Genomic DNA, 25,999 nt, shown 5'->3' with positions numbered 1-25,999 from the left:
TACTGTTTATGCCTTTGGTAACTCAACAGCTTAAAACATTACATTCCTGAAGTGGAATGCTTTTGCCTCAAAGAGACACTTGATAATAAATGGCCTTACAATAAATGTTAAGGAAACACTGAAATAACTACATAACTCATCTGCTTTTTAAGATCAGCAATATAACCATGTCAGAGGCAGAACAACTGAAAATCAAGCAGATTACAAAAGTTTATAAAATCAAAACACACACACACACATACCAAAACACAATGTTCTTCTCTAACATCTTTATAAATTTGAATATAGAAATATCCTAAAAATAGTACCCCCTCCAAGAATAAAACATCTAAATGTAGACTTAAGTCAATCTTTCTAGTATGAATTAACTAAATACAAGTACCATACAGTATCTCTTGTGACCCAGCCTGAACCAATTTGCCTTCCTTGTATGTCAGAACCTTCACATGCACTGCACTCAAAAGGTCACTAGCAAAGTGTTTAGGGAAATACTTGGCAGAAGGCTTACAAGTCTTAATAAACTCTTGCTGACTCAATGTACCCTATGAACAATACAACAGGTACCCAGAAATTATTTTGCTGCTCATTTTAAGTTCTTAAGCTCACTAACATTTATTGATTATAGGACTAACTGCAACTTAAAGACTTATTTATGAGGAACACTCCTCCCCCTGAACTAAGACTTGGAAGAATAATTACCTCCAAGTAGACCTGGGGATGCTTATTAATATCAATATCAATGGAATATACAATTGATAAAATGTGAACTCCTGTATTACTAATTCACCAAATATTCACTAAGCAAGTTCCATGTGCTGGACACCATTCCTAGGTTTGGGGGATACAGCCCAAAACAAAACAGACCCTCTAACGTAAGGGCTTCCCTGGTGGCTCAGAGGTTAAAGTGTCTGCCTTGCAATGCAGGAGACCTGGGTTCAATCCCTGGGTCAGGAAGATCCCTTGGAGAAGGAAATGGCAACCCACTCCAGTATTCTTGCCTGGAGAATCCCATGGACAGAGGAGCCTGGTGGGCTACAGTCCACAGGGTCGCAAAGGGTCGGACACAACTGAGCAACTTCACTCACTCACTCACTCAATGTAAACTTAAGGCTTTAGATTTCTTGAAGAGGTTACCTGAAAAAATTACACGTATTCACTTACACTTATCTGTTAATGCACAGAATACCCAGTAAATATAGTATGTATTTTACATTAATGTGCACAGAAATTCTGAGAGCAATGTTATTGGAAATTTCATCCCATTAGATCCATTTAGATCCAGAAAAACATGACTACACTAAAACCTTTTGACAGTGTGGATTATAACAAACTGTGGAAAGTTCCTAAAAGAGACAGAATACCAGACTACCTGACTTGCCCTCTGAGAAACACGTATGCAGGTCAAGAAGCAACAGTCAGAACTGGACATGGAACAATAGACTGGTTCAAAACTCGGAAAGGAGTACATCAAGGCTGTATATTGTCACCCTTACTTAATGTGTAAGTAAGTTAAGGCTTACTATTGTCAAGGCTTACTTAACTTATATGCAGAGTACATCATGCAAAATTTCAGTCTGGATGAATCACAAACTGGAATCAAGATTGCCAGGAGAAATATCAATAACCTCAGATATGCAGATGACATCATTCTAATGGCAGAAAGCCAAGAGAACAAAAGAATTTCTTGATGAAGGTGAAAAAGAGTGAAAAAGCTGGCTTAAAACTCAACATTCAAAAAACTAAGATCATGGCATCTGGCCCCATCACTTCATGGCAAACAGATGAGGAAAAAGTGGAAACAGTGATAGACTTTATCTTCTTGGGCTCCAAAATCACTGCAGATGGTGACTGCAGCCATGAAATTAAAAGATGCTTTCTCCTTGGAAGAAAAGCTATGATAAACTAGACAGCGTATTAAAAAGCAGAGATATTACTTTGCCAATAAAGGTCTGTCTAGTCAAAGCTATGGTTTTTCCAGTACTCACACAGGATGTAAGAGCTGGACCATTAAGAAGGCTGAGTGCCAAAGAGATGATGCTTTTGAACTGAAGTGCTGGAAAAGACTCTTGAGAGTCCATTGGACAGCAAGGAGATCAAACCAGTCAATCCTAAAGGAAATCAACCCTGAATATTCATTGGAAAGAGTGATGCTGAAGCTGAAGCTCCAATAATTTGGCCACCTGATGCGAAGCACCAACTCCTGGGAAAAGACCGTGATGCTGGGAAAGACTGAAGGCAGGAGAAGGGGACCACTGAGGATGCAAAGAGTCGGACATGACTGAGCAACTGAACAACAAGATTCATTTATTTTCCTGGAGAAACACAATTCTCTGTAATAGAGATCAAAGGGAATATGGACTTCAGTATAAAAGTAATTTATCTACCTTTCAGAGTAGTAATGATGGATGAAGTGGTCATGTCTCAACTTATTTGTATTGTCCTTAACTAGCAAATTTAATAATCAGTAGACTGAGCCTATGCAAAATAAATACAGTGCTAAAATTTATTACATATAAGGCTTAAGTTTGAGTCATCTGTACATAGCTTTAGAGGGAAATCAAAATCAAAAGTAAATAAAAGGTAAAATAATAACTTTCAACCAATTAACTGCAATCCACAAAATTAGATCAGTCCTGAAGAGCTTATCTTCTAGTCTGTAAACACACAAGGTGAAGAAAAAAATTACAAACCAATTTAAAGTTATTATATAAAGAGAGTCTCAAAGGTTTGTTTCATTATGGTATATTTTCTCTTTTCACATAGGTATCAAATCATAAGACACTCAAATTATTCTAGTGACACAGAGCACACTTTTTTTTTTAAGTTCAAAAGTAGAACTAAGAGTTAAACTGAGCGTTCATCAATACGATTACTAATCCCAAACATTCATCAACTGAAAGTTTCTCCTAGTTATTAGAAAGAGGTACTACAGAGATGTTCAAAGAATTGCATTTAGATTATTACTTGAGAAATTCAATGATTACCTAACCTAAAAGCTAATATCAGAGGAAAGGAGGAAAAGGAAGAGGATGAAAAAAGGAGATTAAAAAAAGAAAGAGAGGGAGGCAGGAAAATTAACAGGGAGAACAGGAGATTTAGGACTCTGTTGTTGGCTTCTGCTGGCTTTATTTCAAATGCAGAATCTTTTCTTTCTGTTTTCCAGAACCTTTAAGACTATGCTATTTTCCTGCTGAATAAAGTAAAAGAATATAGCCATGAAAAATATGAATTGGCTTGATTATAGTAAGCAGAAACGTATCTCAAAAAGTTAAGTGTCTTCTTCTTTGACCTAATTTCCAAATACATTCCATATCAAGTCAACAATGAATACACATTGAAATCAATTTTTACAATGATGCTATTCCTCCATCATACAAAACACTCTGATTTTCAAGTTCTTTGATTTGATTTCTTCCCTTGAAAGACATTCTTTTTTAATACACAGTAACTTCAAAGTGGAAGAAATATGAATTTAGTAATTTCAGATGTCTTCCATTCCAAAGATTCAAAGATAATTCTTAGAATCTTAGATGATACAGTAAACCAGATCTTCTTGTTTATAGATTAAATAACAGAATTTTTTTTTAACGTTCTCTTCTTTTTGGCACAGAAAAAAACAAATACCTCTGGTATGAACTGAATTGGCTGCCCTCAAATTTGTATAATGAAACCTCAGAAACCAGTGTGATTGTACTTGGAGACAGACCCTAGAAGTAGGCAAAAGTTAAGTAAGGTCACTAGGGTGGGGCCATTATCTGATAGAACTGGTGTCCTTATAAGAAGGGGGAAGAGGCCAGAGCACACAGAGAAAAGGTCATGTGAGGGCACAGCAAGAAGGCAACTGTCCATAAGCCAGGAACAGAAACCACACCAGAAACAGAATTGTCAGCACCTGGACCATGGACTATAAGCCTTCAGAACTGTTAAAAAAAAAAAAATCTATTGTTTAAGTCGCCCAGTCTGTGGTATTTTGTTACAGCTGCCCGTCTCTAAAAATGAAAATATTCTATTTTTGAAATAGTTTCTCGATCAGTGATCCAGCTGAATATATAACTGGTAGTTGTTAAAACGATGATCCATTTAGAGAAACACTTGGGACAATTTGAAAAATAATTTACCCCCAAATTATTTATATGTATCTCTGTGTTATTCTAAATTAAATTATCATTTAGAAATAACATAAAGCTTTGAACCCTAAGAGATATCCTCTGCTGTCCTGAGTCTGAGTGCGAGGGGACAATACCAACAGAGAGGTCATCGAAGGAATTTAAAAAATCTCAGCCTCACTGGAAAACAGCAGCATAGAAATCTTGAAGTAGAAATACTGACTCTTTTGAAACCAAACAGCATTTGCTCTACATGCTGAAGAAAATTTCTGTGGCACTCTTTTTTGTTCTTGTGCCATGTGAGATTATAAAAAATTGTTTTTCTTTGATGCCAACCTTAAAATTCAGAGACGAGGCCATACAGCCACATTTGGCAATCACTCTGTTAGGACTTCTCTGTTCTCAGTGGCAAGAACTGATTAGTTCACAGGGTGACTAGTACTTCCACAGGATTCACTTTTTCAGATAAGGATAAAGCCACTTTTATTTTTCAATAAATCTGTAGGATACTTATACATCAAGGACAATTTTTTACAACTCTTGGAAGTGTGTGTTTAAATATAAATATGCAAACATAGTTTATACATACATATACTGTAATAAAAGTATATTATAGTGCATGCAAGATTACTGAACTGTGATCACGTTTCTTAACTACCATTTCTTGAGAGCATCCCACGTGCCAGGCATTGTATCAGGCACTCAACTTAATTTCCTCATTTCATTATCAGCACTCCATGAGGTAGAGATCATTATCCAATACTAAGATAAGAAAACAAAATTTCACAGAGGTTAAATAATCACCCAAATTCTTTCAACTTAAAAGTTCCAGAACTAGGATTTATGCCTACGTTTGTCTGAATTCACAGATTTCTAAGAATGCTCCTTTTCCCCAATCTTAAGGAACTATAAACTAACAAACAAAGCACGGCTTATAGTATAATCCTCAATATTTAAATCATCTTAATCCACACAGGTGTGGTCGCAACATTTTATAAAACTTGTGGGATTAATCATAACACTAGCTGAGGAGTTCATTATGGCTATCAATTTTCTACGAAGTATAGGACAGAGTAATGCAATCACTGTATAGTGAATACGACCTCAGGGTACATTAGAAAACTTGTGTACATTAGAAAACCTTATAGTATGTATATTCTTTCTCTCCAGAATCATTGCTGAAATTGACTTTAAGTAGAAGCACTTGATTACCATTACATGGTAAAATAATTATATTACTACTGGTAAAAACAAACTACCCATTCTCTTATGCTCTCCTCTATATCCAATTGGATATCTGTCAAAAGTCCTGTAACCCAGTAAATACAGAGAAGAATTTATTATGAGGATCATTATTTCCCATATCAAACTCTGTATTCAAACCACCGAGGGTCCAGTCTGCAGTAATTTTCTTTCATTTTAAAGCCAACTTATAAAACAGGAATGTAAGCTTAATATAGGGTGTATATCCACTTATTGCATAGTATAAAAGTGATAATGTTCAAAACTTATGGAAACTCTTGAAATGAATGGACTCCTCATTCCCTAAAACTTGTTCACAGATAGGTTTCAAAGTTCAATATGTTCCATGTACCACACAGAAGTTTCACAAATAATTTTCCACGTTAAACAGATTTTTACAGGACGTCTGGAAGCTTAACATACAAGGTGCATTCTGTCTGTCTAGAAAAGCCCAAGATAGGATTGATTATCCAAATATTACCCTTAAAATAGGCATTGTGCCTCCCTATCAGCATTCCCCTACACCACTCCTCTTTAAGAAGCCACTCCTATTTTATGACATGAGCTGGCCATGTGATGTGCTTTAGCCAATGAAATGTTAAGAGGCAGTGACATACACGGCCTCTAAACAGCAATTAAAAGAGCCCAGATTCCTGGCTCCTTCTGCCATAAGACTTGTGCACCCCAGAGAGGCTGTCCTTCAGCTCTGGTCCAGGAATGAAGAGGACATGGAGCCGAGTGGCAACAGATTCATCAGGAACACGAACATGAGTGTTTTACTGCTATAAAACACTAAGATTTAGGGACTCTGTTTAATTAAACAAAGCTTTGCCCAAGCTGACTAAAACAGCAACATTTCCCAGATTTACTGAACCCTGGGAACCATTTTGCTAGGTAACATTTTCCAAGATTTGTTTCCTAAATTACTCCTGATTTTGAATGGCATATTTTCTATTAGTTAATACTGTACTTATGATGAACATATATGTATACTAGAAGTATAAAGTGTCAGTTTTCTTAAATCTTATCAGCATTTTCTGTCAGTTTCTGCTTACAGTCAATAAAAATACTTTACTGAAGTAATCTAATTAACATTCAGATATCAAAGATCAGATGGCTACTTAAGACTGCCATACAATTGCATATTAATGATTTAGTTCTCTGAATAGGTAATATAAAAGGTCCTGCTTTATTTTCTATATATATATTCATATTTAGAAAACTCAGAATATTGCCACAAATTTAATTTTCTTTAAATCTATTAGAATTAGTAATTGAGAACATATTTGAAATTACAGTATAGATATTCATATTTTCTGTAGTCTATTCTGCTGACCCGGTAAAACCACAGTCAATGGTATCCTAACTGCCATTCATAAATCCAGAATTTGTATTTCTGACTTATTATGCCTTAAAGGAGAGTACAGAAAGGAGGAGAAATAACTAAATCTCAGTCTTTTCACTGGCAATAAGATTTTGTTGGCGTTTCAATATCCAAGTAAACACCCTTACAAGTTAATGGCAAGTAAACACCCTTACAAGTTAATGGCATTTATGTGTACAATGCAAACAATCCTAGACTGTAACATTCAGAAGAATGGTTCAGAGGCCTTATCATATAAAATCATAAAAGCAACATTCAGTCATATATTTACTAAAACAAAAAAGCACACACAGATTTTCTAGACAGACCTAACAGGCTATCAAAAATACTTAAGAACAGAAAAAAGACTTAAGTTTACCATGAACTGAAAATTTGAAGAATAAGTGCATGTCCTGAAAATTGCAACTAAATAATATTTACTATTTTTGTTCATTTTATGTCACATTCCTTGGTCTTATAAATCATCAGTTCATCATAAAGTATTCAAACATCAGTAAACCAATCACACGTTTTTATTCCCAGACTGAGAAAACTCTATGCATTTAAGTAACCATTATTAAAATTAATCCTAAAATATTCCAAAGGAAGCAGTTTTGAATACAACTTATGTACAAAAGGACAGAATTATAGTATGTGAGTTTCAAAGTTTGATATAATTTGCCACATGTATATATTTTAAAATCTCAACTTTTTCTTCATTGTGTGGTTTTCATATTCAAATAGTTTTATGGTACTGCTACACCTGCTTCTATTATTTTTAATCATTTTTTTAAGCTCCCATAATGCTTTTTGATACTGATTCACTTTTCATTTAATGCCAAAGGCAATACAAAAAGCTTTGAGGGAACAAACCAATGTAATATTTACTAAGACATGTATTCTCTAGACAACTGGGGACTTCAATAAATTGACTTTTTACCAATAGCCCATTACATTGGAGAAACAAGCCAGGGATTCTGAAATAGTTAATTTTTAAAAATTAATTACTTTAAAGGAAAATTTACTTACTTGATAATTGAGATTACATGTCACCTTTAAAATACTAGTAAAATCGACATGTTAAAAATACACAATTATCACACTTCCCTGATCAATACGGAAGGTGAATCCATCAGATGCGAAAAAGTTGAGACCAGCTCTGATACCACATAGCTCTTGACTGCTTCACTGCTTCCAGGTAAATAAGTAAGATGCACCATGGGCCTGCTCTTACCGGTCAAGTCAAGACTTTCCATTGTGATGTCAATGGAACATCAGAACTTCCAACTTCTGTGATGCAGCAGGATTCTGTGGAGGACCCATAGCAAAGTGATTAAAATGGTGAGCTAGGAAGCCCTTTCCAACTACACTGACACTTAGTCTCCTTTAGCAAAATCATCCCTAAATAAGATGTATTAATAGCCAACCAATCAAAATCAGGAAAATGATTAAACATCCCTGGACTAACACTACTGAGGAAAAAAAGACCTAAAGTATTTATTGTCAACTTTAATTTAACAAAAAGATGATTACTAAAATTACTCAATGGGAATTCTGAGGCCAAAGTTACAGAGACAAAGAATTACAGGCAATTACTTCTTAGTTTGCTGACTAAATTCAGGTATAGAGTTATAGGCAAATCCTCTGGAAAAACATGGCGTTAAAATGACATCCTGACTTAAGTCAAGTTATTTGAAATGACTGGTTCAACCGAACCAGTTAAAGCTTAACCACAATTAAGCTATGGTTCAGATGCTTATATTTTATCTTTTAAAGACGAGTGAAGCCAAGATAGTTCTTTTATTAAGGGGTGGGGGAACACACACAAATAGAGAAAAGCTGTTATAAATTACTTTCTAACTACATATGATGAAATAAATGAGGATTGAAATCAAGCGTACAAATTAAATAAAATTTTATATTAATACTGCAAATATAGACATATACCTAAATTATCATTTTTGTGAAATATTTTATTTGTAATGTTTCCAATTTATTTATTTTTAAACTAGTTTATTTATTTTAATTGGAGGCTAATTACTTTTACAATATTGTAGTGGTTTTTGCCATACATTGACATGAATCAGCCATGGGTGTACATGTGTCCACCATCCTAAAACCCCCTCCCACCTCTCTCCCCATCCCATCTCTCAGGGTCATCCCAGTGCAACGGCCCTGAGTGCCCTGTTTCATCCATCAAACCTGGGCTGGCGATCCATTTCACATATGGTACTATACATGTTTCAATGCTATTCTCTCAAATCATCCCACCCTCGCCTTCTCCCACAGAGTCCAAAAGTCTGTGTCTCTTTTGCTGTCTGGCATATAGGGTCATCATTAATATAGACATATACCTAAATTGTAATTTTTTTTAAATTAAGCTATTTCAGTTTCTATGTGAGACACATTCAGTTTCTCAAGTGCTTCATATGGCAATACTAAATCACACTCAACTAAGAGAGAATTTCCTACTCCCTTGTGTATTATGACAACATATTTCTTTACAATCAGTAGGCTACAACATACTTCGGAAACTGGGTATCACTTACTGGCTTACTGCTTGATCAATATTGTTAGTCATTTTATGTGTTAGCTAAAGTTTTCTTCAGCCACCACAATATGGAAGAACTCGCTCTTATACATTAAATATCAAAAATGTGTAATGATTCATTTGAGTAATCCTAACTAGATGTAGATAATTCAGCTGTCACCCAATGCTACAGAAGAAAACAATAACCAGAAAGAATAAAATATTAAATGGTCTTACACGGCTTCTCACAAGACACTACTGATTTATCCACATTTTTTAGAACAAGGGTATGGATGGAAGAAGAAATCCAGATCTCTGAAGAAAATTACACGGGGCACATGAATACTTTCAAATTAAATGCTTATGTTGTTACGAAGGAAGTGTACAATTCCAAAAACTGATTAAATAAATGGTATAAAAGTCTCTCAATTATTATAAACTAAATCACTAACATTAAAACTGCTATTTTAAGAAAATGACATATACTATCTCATATATTTATGTCCATGCTTTTTCTTCATATAAATTTATAAAAGCCACTATCAAGAACCATTGAAAGAAAAATTACATAATAGGTAAAAATCATGAATATCTATAAATAACTATCAAGTAAATAAACTGGTATAAACTTTTAAAAAATGAATTTAATTCATACTGCCACAACTGGGAGAGATGACACCACTCTTATGGCAGAAAGTGAAGAACTAAAGAGCCTCTTGATGAAAGTGAAATAGGAGAGTGAAAAAGCTGACTTAAAACTCAATATTCAAAAAAACTAAGATCATGGCATTCAGCCTCATCACTTCATGGCAAATAGATGGGCAAACAATGGAATCAATGACAGACTTTATTTTCTTGGGCTCCAAAATCACTGCAGTTGGTAATTAACAGACGCTTGCTCCTTAGAAGAAAACCTATGACAGACTTGGGCAGCATATTAAACAGCAGAGACATTACTTTGCTGACAAAGGTACATATAGTCAAAGCTATGGTTTTTCTAGTAGTCATGAACAGATATGAGAGTTGGACCATAAAGAAAGCTGAGTGCCAAATAATTGATGCTACTGAACTGTGGCACTGGAGAAGACTCTTGAGAGTCCCTTGGACTGCACGGAGATCAAACCAGTCAATCCTAAAGGAAAATCAATCCTGAGTATTCATTGGAAGGACTGAGGCTTAAGCTGAAGCTCCAATACTTTAGCCACCTGACGTGAAGAACTGACTCCTTAGAAAAGACCCTTGATGCTGGGAAAAATTGAAGGCAAGAGAAGAAGGGGACGACAGAGAATGAATGGTTGGATGGCATCACCAACTCAATGGACATGAGTTTGAGCAAGCTCCAGAAGTTGGCGATGGACAGGGAAACCTGGCATGCTGCAGTCCATGGAGTTGCAGAGTCGGACATGACTGAGCGACTGAACTGATACTGCCACAATTGGGAGAGGAGGGTCCAAAATTAACTTTGATAGGGTGGGTTTAATTCTTAGTGTGCTACAGTCCATGGGGTCCCAAGGACTGGGACACGACTTAGTAACTGAACAACAACACATTTTTATTTTAGTTTGGAGATTTGCTTACCTTTTAGTTTAAGAAGTGAGTGAAGGCTATCTGAGAAATAAAGTATGTTATGTTCTATGTACAGAAGTTCTGTTAGGAGCTCAAAAACAAACTATCACTAATCTTAAGGTATGTTTACTGATTTGTTTCTATAATCAAATATATACCTCCCAAATAGAACAAATCTATACTTTGATTATTGTTTAATAATTTATCACATGGGATGTAAATATCTATGGATAAAGTGGGCAAGGAGAGGAAGGAGGTTGATTACACTATAACCAGTAAGGATTTTAAAACTCAGGATAACACAGAAACCATGCTGGACTTAACTAACTTAGGACAGGGCAGCCAAAGAATCAGCCAGGGAATAAGCCACAGAACGGAGGTCAATTCCAAGGCTGAAGATCCTGCCTGAGACAGACTCCCTTTGAGTTCTGAGCCACACTGAGACTCCAGATTTTATCTGGCTATTACAAATGCCCACACAGTAACTTCAGAAAAGCAGTTTCAGCACAAGCTGTTCTGTCTGCATTTAAGTTACAAGGTGACTTCATAAAATGTTCTGATTTGATGGAAATGGGCAGCTGTGTGAAGTGTCAAAAGGACAGGTGGGCAAGAAGGGGAAATGTCTAAGGGGGTGGATACAGTCCTGCAGAATGGTGACTTGTGTGTGTGTATGCCCTTAGGCCAAAGTCAGGGGAGATTTTCAGCTGAGCCACCCATGCCTGTCTGTGTTCTCTGGGTCACACGGCTTCCTCTCAGCCTTCCCTTCCACCCAAACAGGGCCTTGGATTCCCAACGCCCAAGGACTTCAGTCCCAATAACTCATTAAGGACCTGCTCCTTTTCCAAGGCCCATTTCCCACCCATGAAACTGCCCCACAGGATGTACACCAAGCCAGGACTGACCTGCCACAGCTCAGGATTCCCTCTGAGAAACTATCATGGCAGGTGGAGTGCTAACTTTAAATTATCTATGATTTACCTCTTAACCACAAATAGGACATCTAACTTGGCATCTGAAAAACCTATCATAAAGATCTGGCCTAAGCAACCATTAAAATATCCCAAAACAGCTGGCTTCTTGATGGTTCACACATTGCCCCTTGGGGTACTATGTTTTGAAAGCTTATTATACTAAAAAAAATGAGATGCCACTTTTTACAATGCGATAGGCTCCCTCATCAGTGTTAATGTCCAATGTAACATTCAAGGCATATCATGGCAAAATCCCATTCTAGGCCAACATTGTATGTTTTGCACCCTGATGTCACTACAACCTAGTTAGTGCAGAATAGACTCCAGGCAACCATGCTGCCCACTTACATGGAAGAATATTTAATCCCCATGAAATGACTGCTTTTCTGATGTTTTCATCAATTCTCTGGGAAATACATTAAGCTTTAACTAACTCATTTTCATACAAAACCCTAATTCAATCAAGCTCAATAAAAGTCATTCTGAACTGCAATTATTTGCCAAGGAACAACTGCATTCAAATGAAGAAAAAAAACAAAACAAAACAAAAACTTGCTGGGCCTGATACAACGCATGGTACAGACTGCCTCTCAATTTATGGAGCCAGAAACAACAACAAAATTAGCCAAACTGTTAGAGAAGGAAATAATATTTTTCCTCATCTTCCTGAAAATAGAACATTCATGCTTTTACACTGGAAGAAAAGCAAAATGGAGACCCAAGAAAGCAGATTTTGAAATTATTGTTTTCAATTATGTTTATGCTCTGAAAGAGGCTGCATTTCTAGTCTAAGAGTTAGTATGACCTCTGAAAGTCAAAACTAGTCCAAGTCACAAATAACAGTCTTAATGTCCACTCTTTCAGTCAGTCTTCCACTGGTTTTCTCCATTTTCCCAACAATACATATTCCGATCTCCACTTTACAAAGTAGGTGTTCTCTACAAGAGTTTTCCTGTCTTAAAGCTACTTCCTCAATTCACCCTTTTATAAACTACATGTTTACAAGCAAAATGTAAATGTTGTTTATAAATAAAAGCTAAATACAAACGCCAAGCTCTTACTTCTATGTAAATGTATCATATTTGTAGTCCAAAGAAACTCATTAACTAAAGCTTTCCCAGACTTGTGTGTGCATAAGGCCCCCTACTCACCCCCAAAGTATTTAATATTTTTTTCATCTCCTCAGTAGTACTACCAGGCACACTGCAAAATAGTATAGTACTGAAAACGCATACCAGCTGTTATGCCATTTTGGTCACTCAATTCCACAACTCAGGTCACTGTGGTATAGCAGAGGACAAAGGATGTTTTTTTTCTAAAAATGATAAGCTCTGGTTAAATCATTTCCTGAAATAAATTACCTTTATGCAGACAAAGATAAATGCTTGGAAATATATAATACATATGCTTGTTTTAAAAAAGAGTTGTCTATTTTCATAATTCTTATTGTCACTGTCTTCATTTTATTATTTTATTTTATTAAGGTATGATAAAAGACAACACTTTTGTTAAGATCACCCACCTTGCCTGTCTTTACAGCTGAAGCTTATTTCACAGGCATTCCTGCTCAGGCACCAATTCTTAACAGAAATTACAAGTGTCAGCTACACTGAAAATGGAAATTTCTAAAAAGAAAATGCAAATCTGAAGTATCTTTGTTATCACCTTCCCACCCCCACCCTTGCATTTCCTCCTGACCCAGAGTCTTTCACAGTTAACAAATCTTAAACATATTTTTAAAAAATAAATAAAAAAGCAAAACAAGCCTTAAGAGTTCACTAGATAGCAATGGCACCCCACTCCAGTACTCTTGCCTGGAAAATCCCATGAACAGAGGAGCCTGGTGGGCTGCAGTCCATGGGGTCACGAAGAGTCAGACGACTGGGCGACTTCACTTTCACTTTTCACTTTCATGCATTGGAGAAGGAAATGGCAACCCACTCCAGTGTTCTTGCCTGGAGAATTCCAGGAATGGGGGAGCCTGATGGGCTGCCATCTATGAGGTCGCAAAGAGTCGGACACGACTGAAGTGACTTAGCAGCAGCAGCAGCAGCAGATAGTAACAGTAAAGCAAAGTAACTATTAATACAAGTCATTACCATCTGTCCATCTGTTTGGAATTCCCCAAAAAAGTGTACAAAAACACCAGTAGGCAGAGATAGAAAACTCTAGCATTCATTGTTAGACCTCCTAAAATAACAAGATGAAAGATTTGGAAATCCTCTCCCCTTCAGGAGTCAGTATTGACCAGGTATAAAACTATGCTTTAAAAACTACCTTCCACCTGTCTACATGCCAAGAGCACAAAGAAGCAAATAAGATTGCTGTTTTCTGGAAGCTAATGATCCAGACAGGTAATCACACTCACTCACTCACTCACACACACACACACACACACACACACACACACACACACACAGAGTTACACAATAACAGAAAGAAATGTGTAATGTCAAAATGGTAAGCAGAGAATTTCCCCAAAGTTAGATTGCACAAGGAAATCTTTATATAGGAAATGAAGAGGATGGAGAAGGGTGTCACGAGCACAGATCCAGACGGGGCTTAAGTTCATTATGCAGGAAGGAGCAGGAGGCAGATCTGGGGTCACATCAGACAGTGGAACATGAAATGTAGGCAAATGAGAGTAATGCAACTTGCCCTTCTTTCTTTCTCTCTCCATAGTCTCATAAACAGTAGAGCACAGTTAGCAGCATGGTGTTCTGCAAAGCATACTGACCTTAGGGGCCAAACTTGTATCCCTCATTCACTTACTCCCCTGCCACTGTGAGCCAATTCCTGAGACTCTCTGAGCCTTCACTCCTCATCGACAGAAGGATAACAATTCCTATACCTCAACAGGTTGCCTTAAATTATTAGAAGATGCTATAAATACAAAGGGTTTGGCATATAGGAAGTGCTCAATATATGTTAGTGAGGTCACTAGAGTTAAAAACTATGTGGGAGAAAAGCAATAAAAAAAGTAACATTGTGAATATGCTCAAGTTTGCTTTGAATATTCTCAGTATTTGAATAGTAAGTAAATTGCTAGTGTTTCAAAACGTAGATTTTGGTTTAAGTAGTTTTAACATATGTTTAATTCTGACAGTCTGAACAACCACTTTTTACTCCTGCCAATTTCAAGCCACATTAACTGATTTGATAATGTGGACATTTTATTTTAATGTTCCTTTGCTGTTAAGACTGTTGTTTTAGGGACCATGGTGCACCTATGAATTTCTGCAGTTTCCGCAAGTAGAGGTGGAAAATGAGCAGGCATTAGTCTAGTCAGATGGCCCTGAATGCCTCTTTTATGCTCTTGTGAACTATGTAAATGTGCCTCTGACCTTCTCAGGCAGGGGAAATTGCACATTTAAGGCAGAAAGAGTTTCACTTCCAGGAAGAGTATAGAAACATGCTTGCCAGCAGCTATATGAGGTACACTGACAGGGAACCCCCAGGTACTTTGGGAAGATTCATTAGCTCTATCAAGCCACTGAGCTGGAAAATATAAGGTTAAGATAATCCCAGCCCTGTGGGATATCACATATCCACATTACTGTGGCTTGGTCCAAGCAAACCTTGGCCTACACACCTGAGGAAGTAGACTGTATCTTCAAGGAGGGATTCTGTGAATGAAACTCCCTGGAGGAATCTCAGAACTTTGTCCTTTGAGGTAAGAAAGGATTCCTTCAATCAGCAATCATTCACAACAGACAGAAAATCATACTCTTAACTTAGTCCAAAGTCAGTTGATTAAAAAAAAGGAAGTCAGTTGTGAGCAATTTACATAATTTTAAATGGAAACATTCAAAAAACATTCTGTTTCAAGGACACTGATCTTTCCCTTTTCTTCTGTATTACTTAAATTGCACAAAGACAATTTAAAGAAAAATAAACAGAATGTACAATTCTGTCATATAAAAATCGCATCTCTATTAAAATTTATATTATGTTATTAAAAAACCATACTATCCAAAAAAAGTCCTTCTCCCTTTCAGGTGTGCCTAAGGGATATCTAGCAAGCAGTTTTGCAGCAGAAAGACTCTAGTTCCAGATATGTTGATTGCAAGAACATTTCTGTTCAGTCAGTCAGTTCAGTTGGCTCAGTTGTATTTGACTCTGTGACCCCATGGACTGCTGCACACCAAGCCTCCCTGTCCATCACCAACTCCCGGAGTTTACTCAAACTCACATCCATTGAGTCGGTGATGCCATGCAACCATCTCTCATCCTCTGTCGTCCCCTTCTCCTCCCACCTTCCATTTTTCCCAGCATCAACGTCTTTTCCAATGAGTCAGTTCTTCACATCAGGTGGACAAAGTATTGGAGTTTCAGCTTCAGCATCAGTCCTTCCAATGAATATGCAGGACTGATTTCCTTTAGGATTGACTGATTTGCTCTCCTTGCTGTCCAAGGGACTCTCAAGAGTCTTCTCCAACACCACAGTTTAAAAGCATCAATTCTTCAGCGCTCAGCTGTCTTTGTAGGCCAGCTCTCACATTCATATATGACTACTGGAAAAACAATAGCTTTGACTAGAGGGACCTCTGCTGGCAAAGTGATGTTTCTGCTTTTTAATATGCTGTCTATGTTGGTCATAACTTTTCTTCCAAGGAGCAAGTGTCTTTTAATTTCATAGCTGCAGTCATCAACTGCAGTGATTTTGAAGCCAAAAAAAATAAAGTCTGACACTGTTTTCCCATCAATTTGCCATGAAGTGATGGGACTGGACGCCATGATCTTAGTTTTCTGAATGCTGAGTTTTAAACCAACTTTTTCACTCTCCTCTTTCACCTTCATCAAGAGGCTCTTTAGTTCTTCTTCACTCTCTGCCATAAAAGGGTGGTGTCATCTGCACATCTGAGGTTACTGATATTTCTCCTGGCAATCTTGATTCCAGTTTGTGCTTCATCCAGTCCAACATTTCTCATGATGTACTCTGCATGTAAGTTCAATAAGCAGGGTGACAATATACAGCCTTGACGTACTCCTTTTCCAATTTGGAACCAATCTGTTGTTCCATGTGCAGTTCCAACTGTTGCTTCCTGACCTGCATATAGATTTCTCAGGAGGCAGGTCAGGTGGTCTGGTATTCCCATCTCTTGAAGAATTTTCCACAGTTTATTGTGATCCACACAGTCAGAGGCTTTGGCATAGTCAATAAAGCAGAAATAGATGTTTTTCTGGAACTCTCTTGCTTTTTCCAAGATCCAGCGGATGTTGGCAATTTGATCTCTGGTTCCTCTGCCTTTTCTAAAACCAGCTTGAACATCTGGAAGTTCACGGTTCACGTATTGCTGAAGCCTGGCTTGGAGAATTTTGAGCATTACTTTACCAGCATGTGAGAGGAGTGCAATCATGCAGTAGTATGAGCATTCTTTGGCATTGCCTTTCTTTGGGATTGGAATGAAAACTGACCTTTTCCAGTCCTGTGGCCACTGCTGAGTTTTCCAGATTTGCTGGCATATTGAGTGCAGCACTTTCACAGCATCATCTTTAAGGATTTGAAATAGTTCAAGTGGAATTCCATCACCTCCACTAGCTTTGTTCATAATGATGCTTCCTAAGACCCACCTGACTTCACATTCCAGGATGTCTGGCTCTAGGTGAGTGATCACACCATTGTGATTATCTGGGTCGTGAAGATCTTTTTTATACAGTTCTTCTGTGTATTCTTGCCACCTCTGCTTAGTATCTTCTGCTTCTGTTAGGTCCATACCATTTCTGTCCTTTATCGAGCTCATCTTTGCATGAAATGTTCCCTTGGTATCTCTAATTTTCTTGAAGAGATCTCTAGTCTTCCCCATTCTGTTGTTTTCCTCTATTCCTTTGCATTGATCACTGAGGAAGGCTTTCTTATCTCTCCTTGCTATTCTTTGGAACTACGCATTCAAATGGGTATATCTTTCCTTTTCTCCTTTGCCTTTTGCATCTCTTCTTTTCAGAGCTGTTTTTAAGATTTTCTCAGATAACCATTTTGCCTTTCTTTTGCTTGAGGATGGTCTTGATCACTGCCTTCTGTACAATGTCATGGACATCTGTCCTTAGTTGTTCAGGCACTCTAACAGATCTAATCCCTTGAATCTATTTGTCACTTCCACTGTATAATCGTAAGGGATTTGATTTAGGTCATCCTGATATGAAGACACAAAGGAATCTGTTCAAAAACGATCCACAGTGAAGTGTTAATACACTCCCTTTTGAAGTTATTTATTTACAAAGCAGTTACTCCTAGAACAAATAATACTATATAATAATTAGCTACGTTAAACCAGAAAGAGCCAAGAAACTGCCTGTAGAGGAAAACAGAGAAGTCAATTACAACCTTTCCACAGCTGAAACCAAGAGGTTAAGTGACTGGACAGAAGGCATTCAGCTAGTGTGTGGCCAAGCTGGACAACGCTCTGTGATTCCACATTGTTTGCTGCCCCTGTAGGATATGATGTTAGCCCTGACTCAAGACCCCGTTCCATCGTGGAATCCCAGAAAGCTGAAGGAAGTCAGTCTTCACTCAGTTCAACCACACAGCAAGCTAGACACAGAGCTAGCCAGAACCAAGGGCTCCTGCTATTGGTCTGTGCACTGTCCCTAGGCACAATGCTCCCTTCTGGGTTGTCGTCAGTCAGTTTGATCTGACGGCAGGTGGCTCCAGATCAGATGATGTTAGATCCCTACTCTTCCTCTGTTCTTCCACTGTAGCAACATTTCAGGGGTGTCAGAGAATGCTTCTTGGCTCTAGAACACTTTCCCCTTTCTAGTCTGAACACATCTTTTCACTGCAAAAATAAGCACACAAAAAATTTGTGTTTCTAAATACTCTTATAAATACCTAGGAGTGAGTGTCCCTGATGGTAAAGTGGTTAAGAATCCACCCACCAGCACAGCGACACAGGTTCAATCTCTGCTCTGGGAAGATGCCAGAGGCCACATATGTTCCACAGCTATTGAGCCTGTGCTCCAGAGCCCGAGAGTCCCAGCTACTGAAGCCTGCGTGCCTAGAGCCTGTGCTCTGGAACGAGAGAAGCCACCACGCTAAGAAGTCCACGCTCCCCACAACAAGAGAAAAGTCCACGCAGCAACGCAGACCCTGCACAGACAAAAATAAATAAATCTTTAAAAAAAATTTAATAAAAAAAATATATGTATACCTTGGAGCAAAAAGCTAATGTTTGTTTATGTGGGGGGAGGGGGAGCATATAGAAACTCTATATTCTCCACCCAGTTTGGCTGTGAACCCGAAACTTCCCTAAAAAGTAAAGCTTATTATTTTTTTTAAAGCTGTTGTCAATTTACTTCATTTTAACAATTTTAAAATTATATACACACCAGCGAATGACAGGCCAATAGCAGTTGAGAATTTATAAACGGTAATTCTCCCTTTAAATACTCACGCCCACCAGAAACACCTAGTAACAATTAAATTTATGTCCTCCATTAAACCTAACCCCATGCCCTACATCATCAACCTCTGTACAGTATACGTGCTTCACTGATCACTAACCCTCATTAAATGTCTCTGCTACTACAGCAGTCATTTCAAGTAATGTGCAATATTTGGCTCAAACTAAGCCAATTCAAAAAAAAAAAAAAATCAAAGGAAATATTCTCCTAGTACTCCCATTGATTTGACAGAAAAAGGATTTATCCTTTGTGGCTAATTCCAGCATAGTGACCCTCAGAAGTCAGTGTTATACAACAGAGGCCACCAATCACACAGGTCTCAAGGTAAATGGTGACATGTATATACGCCTTGCAAACATCTGTACTAGTCATGGCTCTCAATCCTGCTAGTAAATATTTTGAAATTTTAACTTTTTTTTAATAATTAAGAAAATCAGATTTTGTCACTTCAAGTTAAAATGCAAACTCCTTGTAGATGCCTTACTTAAAAGGGAGAATAATCAGCCACATAAGTGTGTTTTTCTATACTGGTTTTTCTTAAGCAGAAATTACAGACATACATGTTTTTGCCTGCAAGGTATATGTGTATCTCCCATTTTCTGGAAACAGAACATTGGCTTTTAGGAAAATACTCCACTTTCTCAAGGTCCATGCCTGGAGTGGGACTGACCTAATCCTTCTCAAGCTACAGGGATAGACGTATAACCCAGCCGTGGCCCATCAGCTTATTTCATCTTCTGGAATGAGAAACGGGTGTGAAACCCGGATCAGGACACAGCATGCAAAATAACAGGTGTGTGCAGATAGATACATTGTTACTACTGTCTGAAATGAGAGGAGAAAAGAAAGTACAATGGCTGGCAGTTTTGTTTTCATAAGAGGAAAAGAACATGGAAGTAGTGGATCACACATAAACCTCCTGAAAAAAAAAATGAAAGGAAGTAATGATTTATTTTACTTTAATTGAAATCCTAATTTCAGTCAATTTATTTTAAAAATCTGGCACATCATAACATTCAGTAAGTCAAAATGTTTAAATTTTCAATCTGTACTTCTATAGCACCAATTTTCTTTCAATTTATATTTCCTATAAAGAGAAGTTTCAAGTTTCAACAAAACTGAAAAACTAAATAATGTGACTTCTAAAACCAATTCTAAGGACATTTCCATTATGTATGCCATTATACTTAAGTGGATACTGGCACACAATTCATTCTCTATACCTGAAATTATTTTTAGCCTCATATTTAGGAGGAAAAAAAAAAAAACATGGAATAGTTAGGAATAGAGTGATTTGCTTTAGTGAGTTACCATAGATATTTCTGGAAAAAATAACCAACTTTTAAAGAACAAAAGTAAAATATAATGACACGAAAGCTATTCTGAATATAATCTTTAAATCTGTTCTATGATTCTGCTTTATTATTTTATTCTTTCGATTCTACACATAAGTGAAATCATATAGTATTTGTCTCTGACCTATTTCAATTAGTATAATATCCTTTAGGTATCCATGTTGTAATGAATGGCAAATTCGGTGAATGAATTTCACATTGTTTTTTATGGATATGTAGCATTCCAGTGTATGCATGCATGGTGGTGGGGGGAGGGTGTTGAGATGTCTTCTTTATATATTCATCCATTGACGGACATATAAGTTGTTTCATACCTAAGCTACTGTACACAATGCTGCAATGAAAGCAAAGATGCATATATCTCTTTGAATTAGTGTTTTTGTATCCAGATAAATATCTAGAAGTAGAATAACTGGATCATATGACAGTTCTGTTCTTAATTTTTTAAGGAAATCTCTATACTGTTTTCCAAGTGGTTGCTCCAATTTATATTCCTACCAACAGCATATAAGGGTTCCTTTTCTTCACATTCTCTCCAACACTTATTTCTTATTTTTTTAATAATAACCTAAACACAAATTTTAAAGGGAATCTTCTCGGCAAAATAAGGTACTTTTATAGATAAAATAGTCACAAAAAACAGAGTTGGGTATCACACAGTATATTGGAAATTATTTTCTTCGTAAATCCTTCATATCATTTTTACTTGACCCATACCATTCATAAATATGTTCATAAACATGCAACATGTTCACATATGAACAAATACATACATATGACCAAATCTCAACTCCCAAGTGCTGAATTCTACTGCAACTCAGATTCCAGAAGGTGCTTTCTATAATTTAAAAGCAATAACACAAGCACTTGTTTCCTACTTTGGAGTAACATGGAAACAAAGAAAGAATTATCATCTAAATGTAAATTAAGATCTAGGATATATTTCCAAACATTAGCTACACCAAGGAGGCTTTTACAGGATTCTGTAAATGTCACACTCTGCTTCAACAACACAATTAAAACTGAACTTCAATTACTCTACTTCGGGTAACAGTACCTGGAAGAAGAGTAATTACATCTTCTGGAATGTGGTTCACAGTCTTCAGTGAATCTAAGGACTTCATATAAGGAATTTCTGGGGATCCTCAAAATAAAGTCTAAGATACAGACTTGAATAGAAGTCTATGTATCTATAATAAAATCTGCAATACAATCCAACACTGTAGCTAACAAGATAGTTTTAAATAATCAATAGCTTCCCTTTGTCCCATGCTCCACTCCCATTCTCCTCTCTCCCTTCATTTTACTGACATTTTTTTCTTCCAGTTTTACTGAAATATAATCGAGATATGGTACTGTATAAGTTTAAGGTGTACAGCACAATGGTTTGCCTTACATACATCATGAAATGATTACAACAATAAGTTTAAGGAACATCCATCATCTCACACAGATATGAAATAAAAGAAGTAGAAAAAAATTTTTTCTTGATAAGAGAATTCTTAGTATTTGTTGTGGTAACTTCCATATGTAACATAAATCAGTGTTAATTATATTTAGCATATTGTATACTATTTCCCTAGCGCTTATTTACCTTGTAATGGGGAACTTGCACCTTTTGACTACTTTCATCCAATCCCCCTCCTCCCACCTGTGGTAACCACAAATCTGATTTCGTTTCCTGAGTTTCTTTCTTTGTTTTGAAGTACATAATTGACCTACAACACTACGTTAGTACTTGCTACACGACACAAGCATTATGTCTACTCATTTCAAAATAATCACTATGCTAAGTCAAGTTGCTAGATATCCCCATGCAAGGATATTAGCTACTGACTCTATTCCCCATTCCGTACATTTCATGCGCATGACTCATTTATTCTGCAACTGAAAGTTTGTACTCCTCATCTCTCTCACCTATTTCATTCCTCTCCTCAACTCGCTTCCCTCCGGCAACCGCCTCCTTGTTCTCTGTACCTGTACCTCTGTTTCTGTTTTCTTATGTTCATTTATTTATTTTTTAAAATCCACATATAAGTAAAATCACACAGTATTAGTCTTTTTCTGTCTGACATATTTCACTTAGCATAATACCCTCCTGGTCCAGCCATGTTATTGCAAATGTCAGGATTTCATTCCTTTTTATGACTAATCCTCCACTCAGCTACTCTTACGTCTTTAGACTGGCGCACACAGTCCATTTGTGTTTAAGGTAATTAATAAAATATATGTACTGTCATTTCATTAACTGCTTTGGGATTGTTTTTATAGTTTATTTGTTCCTTTCTTTTTTTGCTCTTTCCTCTTGTGATGTGACTAATTTTAGGATCATGTTTGGATTTATTTTTTTGGTATGTGTATCTAGATTTTTGGTTTGTGATTACCATGAGATTTATGTATAGCATTCTATCTATATTTGTGATTACTTTAAGTTGCTGATTTCTGAAGTTCATACATGTTTCCACTGCATTTTCACTGCCCTCCCCACCCACAATGTTTACTGTTTCTTACACACTTCACACTTCCTCTTTTTGTATGCCTTAACTAAGTACTGTAGATACAGGTGATTTCACTCCTTTTGCTGTTTGATCTTCTAAACTAGCTTTGTACATGGTTGATTTACTACCTTTACCCTATATTTGCCTTACCAATGAGATGTTTTCCTTGTAATCTGCATGTTTCTGGTTGTGGCCATTTCTTCTATGATAAGAGAAGTCCCTTTAACATTTCTTGTAAAGCTGGTTTGGTGGCGCTGAACCCCGTTGGCTTTTGCTTATCTGTAAAATTTGATCTCTTGATCAAATCTAAATAAAAGCCTTGCCAGGTAAAGTATCCTTGGTTGGAGGTTTTTCCCTTTCATTATTTTACTTAAATAGATTGTTTCACTCCCTTATGGCCGGCAGAGTTTCTGCTGAAAAATCAGGTGACAGTCTTATGGGAGCTCCTTTGTATGAACCTGTTGCTTTTCCCTTGTAGCTTTTAATATTCTCTCTTTAATTTTTGGTATCTTAATTAGTGTCGGAGAAGGCAATGGCAACCCACTCCAGTACTCTTTGCCTGGAAAATCCCATGGACGAAGGAGCCTGGTAGGCTGCAGTCCATGGGGTCACCAAGAGTCGGACACGACTGAGCGACTTCACTTTCACTTTTCCCTTTCATGCACTGGAGAAGGAAATGGCAACCCACTCCAGTGTTGTTGCCTGGAGAATCCCAGGGACGGCGGGGCCTGGTGGGCTGCCGTCTATGGGGTTGCACAGAGTCAGACACGACTGAAGCGACTTAGCAGTAGCAGCAGCAATTACAGTGTATCTTGGTGTGATCCTCTTTTGGCTGATCTTGTTTGGGACTCTCTGTGCTTTCTGGACCGGGATACCTGTTCCTTTCCCAGGTTAGGGAAGTTTTTGGTTATTATATCTACAAAAACACCTCTTTCTCTCTCCTCCTTCAGGCACCCCTATAACGTGAATGTTAGTATGCTCCTTGTCCCCGTGGTCTCTTTGAACTATCCTCATTTCATTCTTTTTCTGATTAGCTTCAGTGATTTCCACTACTGTGTCTTCCAATTCACTTATTTGTTTTTATCATATAGTCTACTACTGATACCATCTAGTTTATTTTTCATTTCTGGATTCTTCCTATTTGGTTGTTCTTTATAAGTTCTCTTTGTTAAACACCCCTAACTTCTCTCTCTACACAGCCATTCTTCTCCCTAGTTCTTTGATCATCCCTACGATCACCACCCTGAATTCTTTCCTGAATAGACTGCCTGTCTGTACTTCACTTGGTCCTTCTTCTTCTAGGGCTTTAGCTTTTTCCTTTGTTTTGAACATATTCCTCTGTCACCTCATTTTGGCCTAATATGCTATTTTCATTTCTATGTATTTGGTAAGCTGATTTATATTTCCTGATCTCGGAGAAGCAGTTTTTTGTAGCAGACATCCTATGTGTCCCAGCAGCACATTCCCCTCTGGTCACCAGAGCTATATGCTCTAGGGTGCCCCCTATGTGCGCTGCAGGGTCCTTCCCTTCTGATTGGGTGACTATGTGGGCAGTCTGGTAGGTGTGGCTGGCCCCAGCTCAGCTGGCTGCCAAGCTTTGCCTTATTTAGAGGATGCCAGTCATTGGTGGGCAGGGCCAGGTCTCAGGGAGTTCCCAGGGTTCCTGTTGGTCTGCTGGTGGGCAGAGCCAGGCTCCAGGGTGGGTGACTGGCGGGGTCAGGAGACCCAGAGGTAGTGCTGGCTTGCTGGTGGGCAAGGCTGGTTCCTGACACTTTTGGCTGTGGGGTCTAGGGTTTACCAAAGCTGGTGCAAGCCCACTGGTAACCGAGGCTAGATCCCAGTGTGGTTGACTGAGGGGTCCAGGGTATCTCAGAGCTAGTATCAGCTTGCTCGTGTCCAGGCCTGGGGCTGGGAGAGGTCCACGGCTGGTGCTAACTTGCTGGTGGATGGGCTGCCTATTGACAAGGCAGTCTTTGGGGCTGTGGTGGTCATGGGCCTGGTGCCCATCCACTGGTGGGTGAGACTGGTCCTGGGCTACTGCTGGCCCACTTGTGGGAAGAAGCAGGCCTGTGGGTCTCTGGCTGCAAGGCCCTGGAGGTCGTGGAGCTGGTATTGGCCCACTGGTAGGTAGAGCTAAAATCCAGGGACCCCACGGGTTACTGCCTGCCCATTGATGGGTGAGGTTGGTCCCTGCATTAGTGCTAGCCCTGCCATGGGCTGAAGGGTTTTAAGGTAGCTATGCTGGTGTTGCTGGTGTTCAGTTGCTCAGCTGTGTTCGACTCTTAAGACTCCACAGACTGCAGCACACCAGGTTTCCCTGTCCTTCACTATCTCCCAGAGTTTCCTCAACTCATGTCCATTGAGTCGATGCCATCCAACCATCTCATCCTCTGTGACCTCCTTCTCCTCCTGCCCTCAATCTTTCCCAGTATCAGGATCTTTTTCAGAGAAAGAGTTGGAAGAGTTGGCTCTTCCCATCAGGTGACCAAAGTATTGCAGCTTCAGCCTTAGTCCTTCCAATGAATATTCAAGATTGATTTCCTTTAGGATTGACTGGTTTGATCGCCTTGCTGTCCAAGGGACTCTCAAGAGTCTTCTCCAGCACCACAGTTCAAAAGCATCAATTCTTTGGGGCTCAGCCTTCTTTATGGTTCAACTCTCATATCTGTACATGGTTACTGGAAAAACCACAGCTTTGACTATCCTGATCTTTATTGGCAAAGTGATGCCTCTGCTGTTCAATATGTCATCTAGGTTTGTCATAGCTTTTCTTCCAAGGAGCAATATGTTCCTGTTTGACTAGTACCTTGCCCTGAGACATCTAAGAACTGGAGCCTGGAGCAGGCTGGTGAGAGGGCTGGTGCCAGTGCTAATAAACCAGAGGAAAAAATCCAAAATGGTGCTTCCCAGATCCAATATCCTTGTAGCACAAGGAGGTCCCCCAAATGGCTGCTGCCAGTGTCTATG

General features: G+C 38.0%; 1 protein-coding gene across 19 annotated transcripts in view; it reads right to left on the bottom strand.

Annotated features, from left to right (window-relative positions):
* Nucleotides 1–25,999, bottom strand: part of BBX (BBX high mobility group box domain containing) — a 288,092-nt gene that overhangs the window by 149,464 nt on the left and 112,629 nt on the right. For 14 of the 19 annotated variants that reach the window (XM_069552481.1, XM_069552537.1, XM_069552453.1 and 11 more), the window contains one exon: nucleotides 7,946–8,019. The exons of the other annotated variants lie outside the window; for them this stretch is intronic. The gene's annotated coding sequence lies outside the window, so the exon portion shown is untranslated. The remainder of the gene's footprint in view (nucleotides 1–7,945; nucleotides 8,020–25,999) is intronic. 19 annotated transcript variants of the gene reach the window in all.

Source organism: Ovis canadensis, chromosome 1 (assembly GCF_042477335.2).
Source record: "Ovis canadensis isolate MfBH-ARS-UI-01 breed Bighorn chromosome 1, ARS-UI_OviCan_v2, whole genome shotgun sequence".
Lineage (NCBI taxonomy): Eukaryota > Metazoa > Chordata > Mammalia > Artiodactyla > Bovidae > Ovis > Ovis canadensis.
The sequence above is the reverse complement of the archived record's forward strand: the minus strand, read 5'-3'. Positions and strand labels throughout refer to the sequence as shown.